General features: G+C 37.0%; 1 protein-coding gene across 1 annotated transcript in view; it reads left to right on the top strand.

The window, feature by feature from the left end:
• ttc14 (tetratricopeptide repeat domain 14) overlaps positions 1–12,168 on the top strand; it is a 103,593-nt gene that overhangs the window by 54,571 nt on the left and 36,854 nt on the right. The gene's annotated exons all lie outside the window — the stretch shown is intronic.

The raw sequence follows: 12,168 nt of genomic DNA, 5'->3' as shown, positions 1-12,168 counted from the left end.
TGAGGTGCGACTTTAAACAAACACTTAAGTTTCGACTTTGTCCTCTTTAAGAAACCCAGATCAGTTTGCTTAAGTCTGCAACTACTTATCAAGTTTCTGTCATTTTGGGGGGTTTTAAACACAAAGTTCAGGAAATGTCCTACTTTACTTTAACCTGGATATACCTCAGTATTGATCATTTTAAGGACTACTGAGCCCAAGTGTCACTTTCCTCATAATTCCTTAAATATGTGCCTTTTTGTTTTGTCATTGAATAAGTATGGGCTTGATTCTGGGGACTAAAAGGTTGAAAGTGACTCAATCACTGGATTAATGATGAAATAGGCTAAAAAATATGTGTGAAGAAGGGTTGATTAATGACTTGACTCAAACTTTTTATTTAACACTGATTATAAAAACACTCTTCTAAGCAATTTGATTCATTAATTTGAATGCCAAGAAACAACTGAAATATTTAGGGCCAATATGCTGTACCTCTAAAAGGACTACTGGACCAACCAGAGACTTTTAACAAATCTCTCAACCAATAAAAGTGACAGACCTGTCCACACAGCCAATCACAGTCCGAGAGCACGACTCTGAGCCAATCAGAGCTGTAGACTCTGATGGATCTCAGCTTGAGGTAATGAGAGCTGTTTAGATGTTTGTAAGACCACACATCACCTGAGGAACATTTGGAAGTCCAGCCGTTTTTAAGAGGAGCGTAGAGAGGAAATGAGCACACTAAGAATGAAAATAAAGAAGGACAAGAAGGCCCAGCTTCAGAAATAAGGGAAAATAAAGGGAAAGGGTGTCAGAAACAGAAGGAGAAAGTTGTGGCTGAAGCAAAGACAGTGATCTTAATTTTAAAAAAGGACAGAAATTTAAAAAAGGGGAATTAGGTAAGAAAGAGTGAAACAGATTGTTCTGATAAGGAGAGGAACAACAAAGTAGGATCAGCTGAGGAAAAAGAAAAGAATACAAGCAGATATTAGCAGGTTGTTGTTGTAGCAGAGAGGATGAAGCTGAGAGACAGGAAGGCAGCGCTGCTGGCCATTACAGAAAACATTGAGATGAAGTCATTCTCTTCAGAGGAGCCCTGCATGGTGATCTCAACCCAGACGAGCGAGGAAGAGTACAGCTTTTACCAGGTGTGTCTTCTGTAAGATGTGGTGATCCTCACACTGCTCTTTGGTGTTATATAGCATTTTCTGCAGATCATGAAGAATAACGTTGTCCCTGATACATCCATACCAATGTGTGACTTTAAATACATTTGAGAGTTAAGGCCAAGGAAATTGATTAAGAATGGTGAGTGTAAAAATTAGAGATTAGGGGCTGTTGATTCATTTCCCTAAAAAAGTCAAATTAGCATTAAAAAAAGCAACATAAGGGTTAAAAATGATCAAGGGCAGCTTGAAAATGTGATTAAAGGGTCAATTTAGATTCAAGAGTAGTCAGCAGTGTCTGTAGTCTGAGATCTTCAGGTAGTTTGTTCCAAATGTTAAGCTAAAAGCAGCTCCTCTGTTTCACTGTAAGAACCACAAGTAGGCCAAAACCAGCTGATATGAGAGGTCTGGAAAGTACTGTATAAAGTCAATTCTTTCACATTACGACTACTAATGTAGTGATTTGAGAACTTGTGTGATTTGATCTCAGGACTATAACAGCAGCTTTCTGGATCAACATCAGTATCCTGGATCGTTTATATAAAGAAAGAGAGAGATAATCAAAACCTTGTAGCTGCCATTTTAAGTAATATACCATTATTCAAGTCAGTTAGATTTCATTTGTTTGCTCAAGTTAAAATCCTCCTAGAGAGAAAGCCTTGTTTAAGTACATGCAGCATCCACTGGTCACTTTTGGGATCATTTATGCACAATGAACCTCATCCTTTTCCTCTTCTTGAACCCAGACACACCTGGAGCATCCTCTGGTGCCTGACTATGAGAAAGATCCGGAGCCACAGGTCCAAATTGAACCCAGGCGTCAGACTAAGTCCAACAGAGCTTCCCCCACCAAGGAAGACCCTGAGCACCATCCCAGTGTCCCTTCACAGAGCTTCATGGAGGACATAGAGATAGAAATGGAGGTTAGTCAGCCTGAGGGATGTGAAGGGGGCTGGTAGATAGTAACAAACATAGATTGAGTTGCATTGAAAAACAGCATTACATTTTCCTCTTACTCTCTTTTTTCCCTTTCTTATATCACCACTCTATCAGTCGTTTCCTCCCCTCAGAGTGTCTGAGAGCGAGCGAGCGGAGATCAAGTCAGACCATCCTTCCATCATGACCCAAGTAACTCTCCTTTATAGCTTAAATGTTAAATGCCTGCATGTTTGTCATTTTTTGATCAGCGAATGACAGTACATTTCACTGTTGGGTCCTGTACTGTAGCAAGGTGGATGCATACTAACATGGGAGCCTGAAACCATATCATCTGGTTGAAAGATAATCATTGTAACCACTGAATTTCCTTTGCAACCTGATAGGATGATACAGGTTTGATCAGGTTTGGTGTTTCAGCCTGAGTAGAGCGCTGTCGTGCACAAATGCTGAGAACAAAGGGACAGGCTGGATCAATCAACAGTAATCTTTTACCTTCAGTATTGTCTGTGTTTAATCTATTCAATCTGTCAGTGTGTGTTGTGTATGTCAGCGACCAGGCTCATAGGATTAGAGCTCAATAGATGGACACAATGTTAAAATGCCAAACTCATGTGTAAAAATAAATAAATAACAGATTTAAACTCAAACATCTAATCAGTTAACATATGTGGTCTATGTTACCTTTATTTTATCTTAGATGTTTAGCATACAAAATGTTAAAACACCCAGAGCCAAAGAGGTTACCTTTCAGTTGCATTAGTTTATACATTTATTAATATTTAAGAAAGGGAGAAGCTGCAAATTCTCATTTTGGAGAGGTTTGATCGTACAATTTTTGGGGTATTTTTTGTTTCATTGTTATATTATATAAGTGAAGCAAGACAAAACATAACAAGTGATTGTGCATACAGTGAGACTAGCATTACATTGAAAAGGACGCTACACATGTGGGTCAAATGAGGTGTGACATTGTGCAGGAACTCATGTTTAGGTGTGATGTGTCAGGAACAGATATGACGTAGTGATATTTTGTGTATGTGTATGAAGCTACGTTTTTTCTGTCACATCAGTCAGTTTAGTCATCAGTCACTCTGTGCTGTGGATCCATCAAATCAATCTGTATGTGTTTAATATTTTGTACTGTGTGTTTCAGCCATCTCAGACAGCCTCCCCAAACAAAGCTAACCATCTCAAATGGAAGAGACTGACTCCGCACAAGACGGGCCTGGTGGTCAAAGATGTGGTCTGTCTACCAAGAGGATACTGCCTACAACTGGAGAGGTGAGACTGCGTGTGTACTGCAGTCGATTAGAAGACTGAGATTGGATACACATTTTAACACATTGTATGACTCCTAAAGTCTCTCTTTACTGAAAAATGTGTTTAACTTTGTGTTCCTTCACTTAGATGTTTGAGCTTCACTGTGCCGCAGATGTATGTGAAGAGTTTAACGTAAAGATTTATAAAGTGGGAGGTTTATCTGTGCTCACCCAAACTCTAATATGGAAGTTAAACTTATGAACTGAAAAATGTTTTCATATTCTTAGATTCTTGATTTTTCAATGAGGAGGAAAGAATAAATGCAATTTTTATTACTTTAAAAGCGTGATTGTATTTACAATTTTTGTAGAAAAACCACATTGACAAAATGTATTCTTCATAGCAGAGTATTTTATATAATTTGAAACATATCTAGAGGGCATCTTTAATATTTTGTGAGCCTTTTCTCGAGTAGCTCCACTATTAGTCAGAATTGACGAGCTCAGTGGTTCAATAGTCAGTTTCACCATGAAATTTACTGTGCATATTCATGGTCCTAAAAGGATCAATAGTTAATGTTTGTTATGACCCCCTCTCCCTTCCGACTTTTCCTCTATAGTGATACAATTCAACTAATTGTTAGTTAGACTGCTATGAACTTTTCTGAACATTTATGCTTTCTATATGTTGAATTCCTTACATTCTGGGCTCAGTGCCACCATTGCAAAACATATTCTTGTTGAACCGTTGTTCACATTTCAGAGAGTTTGGTTTCCTTTCTAAAGTGATGATCACATCAGTCTGATTGTGGACATAGCGGCTTTCTGGTCTTTCAAAACATGCTGGTGACATAATCATTAGTTGCTGATGTTGATATCTGATTATCCAATAAATCCATAAACATACCATGAAAGTAAACATTTTTTTCTTTCCTTACAGACACATTGTTCCACGTGCTAAAGAACGATCCACTCTGTCGGCCATGGGACTGACTGCTCGCATCACTATTGATTATGGCTGGTCAGCCAATCAGGTGGAGAGTCGGCTGTTGGCGCTTTTCCGGGGGCGATATATCAGACATAATGGACAAAGGTTTTCCTTCACATATTTACAGGTGTGTGTGGTGTATTTATTTTGCCTTTGTGTTTGACTTTAGCATGAGTACATTTCACCAGTTATTTATTTCTCTAAAGGTCAAAGAATTCATTATTTAGGTTAAAAAATTAGATTACATTTTGGATCACGTTTACTTTGCCACAAGGTAAAAGTCTTGGCTAATATTATAAGGTTAAATTTCATATTATCCCCTTAGAAATCTATGATAACAAGCACAGATCAGCTTGTTATCCTGAAAACACATGTAATGATAATGATACTTCCCCTTCTGGTAGTTTCATATATGTAAAATGACTGAACTCGGGCTGTAATAATCTTCTCATCCATTTTTTCATCCAAACAAAATCCTGTTAGCTTGATTCAAGGAATTCTGGTGGCAAACTCCTTTTTGTTTTCTTCCATATTTTGGTATATTTATATTGTGTTTGTGTATGGTTTGCAGTGTGTGCCCGGTTCCAGGGTGCTGATTGTCCCAGACCCCCCTGCCGAGGGCTGGACCGGAGAGCAGCTCCTCAGGATCGCTGAACATGGTGCTTTGTATATCCTCAGCCACCAGGACTATCCACAGGTAAACCACAGAGGTTCACTTATCTGCCTACTTTATTTCTCTTTCCAGCTTGACTTTTTTATGGCAAGGTCATTATTGGAAAGACTCAGCCTGCTCATTTAAAAAATATTGGTAATGCAGCTTTTTTCAGCTGTGCCCCTAAATTGTAGGTCAGCCTACAGTAAACATCATGAAGGCAACCTCAAGAGTGTTCTTTTAAAGAAAACAGCAACAACTTTTTAATTTAGCTTTTCAAATTGTTTTTAATTTAATATTCATTTTTTTTATGTTTTTTTAATCATTATTCATGACCTCTGTATTTTTCATTCTGTTTTATTTTTTTCTCTTGATTTTTATGTATTTCATGTGAAGATCTTTATATTACTCCCCTTCTACGAATTGTGCTTTATAAACACATTTTGCATGATAGACTGGTTGATAGTGGAGGTTTTTGTCTCTGAAAAAACCTTTTAATAACTAAGATTATTAAACTTTTACTTTCAAACAAATACGGGAGTCTCTTTCAAATTCCATCAGCTTTTTGTTCCACTCATAAACTATCAATTTAAAGACTGAGTTCACTGACTCTCTAGGGGCTTGCTGAGCTTCGATCTACTTTTGTTCTCCTTTTTTTTTTAATACACTGTGCAGGTTGCACATATAAGATGGATGGTGCTTTTAAAATGTATTGCATGAAAGAAATGCAACAGGCCTTTTTCACAGAAGATATTGTGACACATCACAGTAGGAAAGGCACATTTATAAACATTCAAATCTATAATAAAAGATGTTGGATTAACTTTATGTTAATCCATTCATTTTGAAATGAATGTATTACATTAATTTAAGTGGATACAGTTGAAACATTGTATACACTTTTGCACTTTGATCTATATCTGAAAATCTGAACCTGTGTGGCCTTTAAATCCAAAAATGAAACCTTTTCTTACAGGCAGAATCCAAGCAGACAGCAAGTGAGACACCTGTGATGGGCAGGTAAGAAAGCAGGAAGCGTAGCCAGTTTTGGAGGCTTTTTCCCCCTCGACCAAGAAACATTAAAAAATTAATGATTTGTAAACCACTGAATTACCTCTCTTCAGGAAGGAGATTTGTCTGGTTGCCAACACAGAGAAATGCCAAAAAGAGGGCAGAAAACAGACTCAGGTTCAGGTTCACAGGAACACAGAGGAGGTGAGTTTATTTCACTTTCTGCACAGTGAGACTTAAACCGCCATCACCTGGGGTAAAATTATACCTGCTTACAAAATACAAACAACATTGTTTGTTTTTTTTAATCTAAATGTGTGTATAAGTGTTTTTAACATGAAAGCTTATTGGTTTGTCATTGAAAATCCATCTCAAGTTAATAAGTTAACCATGATTTCCTTGTCTGAGTTAATAAGTTTGCTGTGTTTTGTCAGACTCAATTAGTAATTTTTTTGAAAAGTTGAAGGAAGTATTGTATAATATACAGCTTCAGCACCATGAGTCATGACTTTTAAATCATGGTATTCAATAAACACTGGATCTGAGAAACTGAGTGATTGCCTTCATCTGTGGATAGATGATAAAACTGAGGAAACAATTTGACCAAATTATAATTTAAATCAAACTTTTGATTAGTGCAAGAAATCCTATAATTATGGATTAGTCAATATTGTAGTCACAGACAGAGAGGACACCATTTCCTCAGCTGTTAAACATGTGTTTCTGGTGTGCAGGCCACGTTAGATCTGGACACCATCCTGAGGCGTTTTAGACAAGAGAACGTGGATCGAGATGTAGAGACTCATATCCAGGTGAGGAGGAGAGATCTGCTGCAGAGCGCTCTGAAGGTGGTGAGGAGGCGGGGCTTCTGCTTCAGGAGGACACCCGTCATCTCATTCAGTGAAGAGGAGGCCGACGGGCACGAGGGGCCGCTCAGAGAGTTCTTCAGGTTATGATGGTTTCTGTATTTATACTGGTGATTTCAATCAAGGCTGCTACACAAAACTTTGAAGTATGAACAGAACTGTGACATTCTCTGGTTTTTCATACTTCATTATTCACAATCATCACATTAATTCAGTGGAGTTTTGAATAAGATTATCTCCATGTGTTTCAAAGTTTAGTCTATAGGCTTTATGAATGGTGATAATACAGTTTTAGATGCATAGAAACATACAAATCATCTCTAATGGCCAATTTTTTAAATAATATTTGAATTATATCTTATTATAACATTTAGTTATAATATAAATTCAGCATTTATACATTCCCGATACACAAATATGGGCTTCAAACAGATATTTTCATAATTTGATGGAGAAATGACATGTCGTGCCAAAATATCATACACTCAAAAAATACTATTGTTTTGTCGATAATAGATACTGTACACTGATTTAATTTAATCCGTCTAATACCAACCACAATTTCTCAGAGACTTATTCAAATTACTAATGTTATTCAAAGAAACCGCCATAAACGCAAAATATTTAATTTTCACTTATAAAGCACAGGAAAGCCAAAAAAGTAACATTTTGAAGACTTTAGTCGATCAATTGATTATCAGATTTCTCCTAATAAACTGTTGACACGTTCAAAATGTATTATAGTACTCTACAACAGATCTCTAAATCTAAATCATAAATTTCTAATGTCTTCTCACACAGGTTGACTCTGCTGGAGCTGCAGCAAAGTTCTGTCTTCGAGGGTCATCCAGGACGCCTGTTTTTGACCTATGACCTCACAGCTCTTGAAGATGGGAAATATTACGAAGCAGGTGTTCTGATTGGCTGGTCGCTGGCTCATGGTGGGCCGGGACCTCGTTGTCTACACCCTGCACTCTACCAGGTGGTCCACAATGAGTCACTCTTCTAGATGCTTAGACATGTTTCTTTAACCCTCACATACAGTACTGCTCATAATGAGTCTCTAGAACAAATTTTGAACCACAAATCATTCATTTAATTCATAAATATTATGGCAGTTATTAATAAATTGGAGATTGACCTTTTAAAATGGTAAAATGAGCAGAGAAAGTGTATTCCTATAATATAGAATTACATAATATATAACAGCCATCATGATTTCAATGAATTTTTATTGACTTTGAGGAATGGAAGAGTATGTCTGAATGGAGTGGTGTTTCTGCACTTAACCTCCTACTTCTTTGTTGTTTGTTAAAGTTTGAGTTTCTGTAAGCGTTTCCTTTTCTCAGCCACTGCTGCTCATGACATGCATAACTCCAAAACATATTTTCCAGGAAAGGCCTATCAAATGGCCTAATTTGTTACCATGCTGGGGGCATAACACTTCTGGGAGGCAATGTTAGAAACATTTCTTGAGATGTGGCATCTTTTCCTGGGTTCTCTTTCTCGGAATGGCCTCCTGTTTATTTAAAGATGGCAAAAATGCAGAAATAAGCTGAATTGTGCATGTACTGTTGTTTCTCACTGTGTTGTATTTATGTATTAACAGCTGATGTGTGGCCACGATCCATCTTTGGAGGACATCAGTTGGAGAGACATTGTTGACACAGAAGTTCAGATCCAACTGCAACAGGTAAAAAAAAAAAAAAAAACACACACACACACACGCATACTTGTATTTACATCTTAAGACACTATTAACTGTGCATACACATACAAATACCACACTTCTGCTCTTCTTGTAGTTGCAAAGTTGCACTGATGTGAAGCTGCTGTCTCCCAGTGTGTGTGACTGGATGTCGAGTTGTGGGATCCCTCAAATCTATTCAGCCCGTCCTGATGAAATACCTGCGTTCTACATCCGCCTGGTCAAACACCTCGTCTACCACAGGTAGGACATACATAAACATGAACTGTGTACACTGATAACACTCAAACGTGTATACACTGATAACATTTATGCATCAGTTGTGGATCACTGCAATACCAGTCAAATAGCAGCTTTTTTATTTTCTGTTTCACTTGACTCTAACTAAACATGCTGCCTCATTCTTCAACTTCTTTGTTTAGTAATTTAAGATTTAACAAACAGACATCATTTAACACAAATTCATCTTCTCTGAGACAACGAGAACTACACTCAATCACTCTGCTGTCCTTCAGGGTGGCTAGTATGATCTCCCAGTTTACAGAGGGAATGAACAGCTGTGGTGGATTGTGGGACATGGTGCAGTCCCATTCAGAGGTGTTCGTACCAGTGATGACAAGCACACAGCAGCAGCCGCTCACCTTGGAGGAGTTCAAACAGCTCTTCCCTGTCTGCTACAGCCATCCAGACAGCCAGCTGAGGGCGGCTGAGGAGGTGACAGCTGGGCACTGGGAAACAGTCCTGACCTTGGTCAGCGGTAAGAATGAAAGGATGGGTGTGGAGAATGCAAAGGCTCCATAAAAGTATAAAAATTATTTTATCAGATTTGTATTGTAAAAACATTTAAACTAATTCCTTCTTATCTTATTCATATCAGATGCGCAGGCAGATTTTTCCTTTGAAGACCTCCTTACCTTCATCACCGGAGCTGATCATCTGCCTTCTCTTGGGTTTCCCAGATTGATCTCTCTGTGTTTTTACTCACAGGTTGGTATTTATCAGATCAGAACGAGTCTTGATAATGTGAATAAGCCCTGAGAATGGTGCCCACTTCATAGTGATACCGAAATCTCACTTATTCATCAAAAGTAGAGACACTATATCGATCTGCTTTATCAAATACTATACTTAAACCTGCTTTATTTGATTTTTTCCCCCTCACCTGGGGCAGTGCAACAAGCTGCAAACACAACACTGACATTATATTAAAACCTATAAGAGTACAAAGTATATAGAAGTGTATCTAAAAATACTAAAATGATGACATCACATAAAAGGCAATTAAATTAAATGCAGTAATATAAAATTAAATATAAATGTTTTTGTAATATTGTTGTGAAGATTATTACAAAAAAAACTGTTTATTGGATGTTCAACTCATTTAGAGGGTCATATTGTATGTTATCGGGTTCAAAGAGACTTTTAATGACTACCCTCCAGTATAAACTAGCTTAGTACACTGTTTCAAAAATGAATGTGTCTTTTATTCTGTCTTGAGACAAAAGTCTTCATGTAACAGCTCCCTTTGCTTTGAATACATTTTCCAGGAAGAGGGCATATCAACTGTGCGCCTTCCCCACGCCTCCACCTGCGCGCTGGAGCTCTTCCTGCCGAGGGGAGTGACAGGAGCTGCTGACCTGTTGCTGCTGCTGAGCAGAGCTGTGCACGAGGCCGTCGGCTTTACACGTTTCAAGACAAAGAGCGATGGAGAGAACAGCTGCACTGAAGTGATGGCAGGTTTATAAAGTGGAAGCCCTCCCCAGTACCTCACCTCCCGCTGAAGTTAACTTTGTGGAAATAGGAGGTTTCTACAGGATATTACATTAACAATATGACTGCAAAGAAAGCCACAGTTAGGTTTTAAAGGGATGGTCTATGAGCACTTTGTTGCAGTTGTTACTAAATTGTGGGATCTGACTTGGGAGCGTAGAACAATTTTTACATTGTTTAAGTTGTTTTCATTTCAGAAGTTGCACAGAATCAGGTGTATAATAGCAGCTATGCAAATAAGTTCTTGTGTGTCATGGAAATAATATGTATTAATGTATTTTAGAAGAGTAGAAGGGAATTCTCTAAGATAAGTGTATACATTGTTATCATTATTGTTATTATAATTATTGTTATTATTGTTCCAACACACTGTAAAAACCAGTTCAACGGTAATGCACCTCCAACACACACATACATTTTCAGAACTACTCTAATTACTTACTTAATTTCACATCTTGCACTGTGTATCTGCTGATATCTGCAATTTGATATACTGGCTAAATATTTTATTAGCTCAATTGCAAAATTTCCACGAGATATAATCCTTTTTTTCCCATTTTAAGGTGGATCTCGACAATAAATGTTATACCTATAATTAATTGTACAGTATGTGCTTTGAAATAAAATGGTGAAAAATTAATTTTCTTTTAGATTGGTTTATTAAACAACACAGAAAATAACACCAGGAATAAGCACTTTAAATAGCTATGTCCCTTAATAAAAAATACTAATAAAGATAAACAACATACCTGCTAATCTTGTAAATGCAGTGTCAAATGTAACCCTAAATTTAAACCTCTACAAAGGATTGGCTGAGAATGAAAACAAAGCATCACACTGAACAGTCATTTTTAAAAATGACGTGTGCATTAAGAAAATAAGTAAGAATATAAGTAAAAAAATAATTTGAAAAATAGTTAAGATCAGCAATATATGATATGTACAGGTGACAAAATTAAAAACATTTTGTTGCATGTTTTCAACAAAAGGATAAGAAATCTGTACTAAAATATTTAAATGAGCTGTTTTATAATCGAAATCGTCCATGCAACAAACAGGTAGTGCTAGTATAAGTGATTAAATATGACCAAAAAGATTCACATTCATTAGAAGCAAATGTCCTAGTAACATTCTGGGCGGTAACAGCAGGCTGCTGAGAGCAGCTCTTAAACACCTCGTTGACAGCTCAGATTGCTTACTTTGCGTTTCCCATTGTACTCCATTATTCACAATTCTGGGAACTACAATGTATTTTTGTACTTAAAAATACTGTTTGAGGAATAGAGGTGAATGAAAATGAGTTTTAACATTGGCTAAGTTTTTTCAGATTTCATTTGACAAAAATAATTATCAACAGGCAAAAAAGGGATGGCTTACTCAAAAACACCACCCAGGAACATCTGCTGATTGGGAGATATTTGCTGTAGCTCACTTAAGCACGGTGGAGTACAGTGACATGTGATATGTTCTTCTAAGATAATTGGAAAAACTCAAAAGAAACATTTCTTTCCAAATATGATGAAAACTTTTAGGTTAAGTGCCCCTTTAGATTATGTTAAATTGACAACACCAGCATAACCTTAAATTGCTATCTTCATACATTCACCTTTGACTATTTCTGTCCAAATTAAGCTTTTATGGGGTTACGTTAATCCTTTGAATGCTTGTCACGGTCACTGTGTGGGCTGTTCCATTCAGAAGCTGGTCTTTAAAAAACTAAAATGGAAAGGAAACAATAAATATTAGACTTATCTTATTTTCTATAAATTGCTTTTTAAAAATAATATATAACAAAGGTATTAAGTCATTCTGTTTTACAAACCTGTT

Source organism: Scomber scombrus, chromosome 8 (assembly GCF_963691925.1).
Source record: "Scomber scombrus chromosome 8, fScoSco1.1, whole genome shotgun sequence".
NCBI classification, from domain to species: domain Eukaryota; kingdom Metazoa; phylum Chordata; class Actinopteri; order Scombriformes; family Scombridae; genus Scomber; species Scomber scombrus.
Note: the sequence above shows the minus strand (reverse complement) of the source record. Positions and strands in the feature narration are given on the sequence as shown.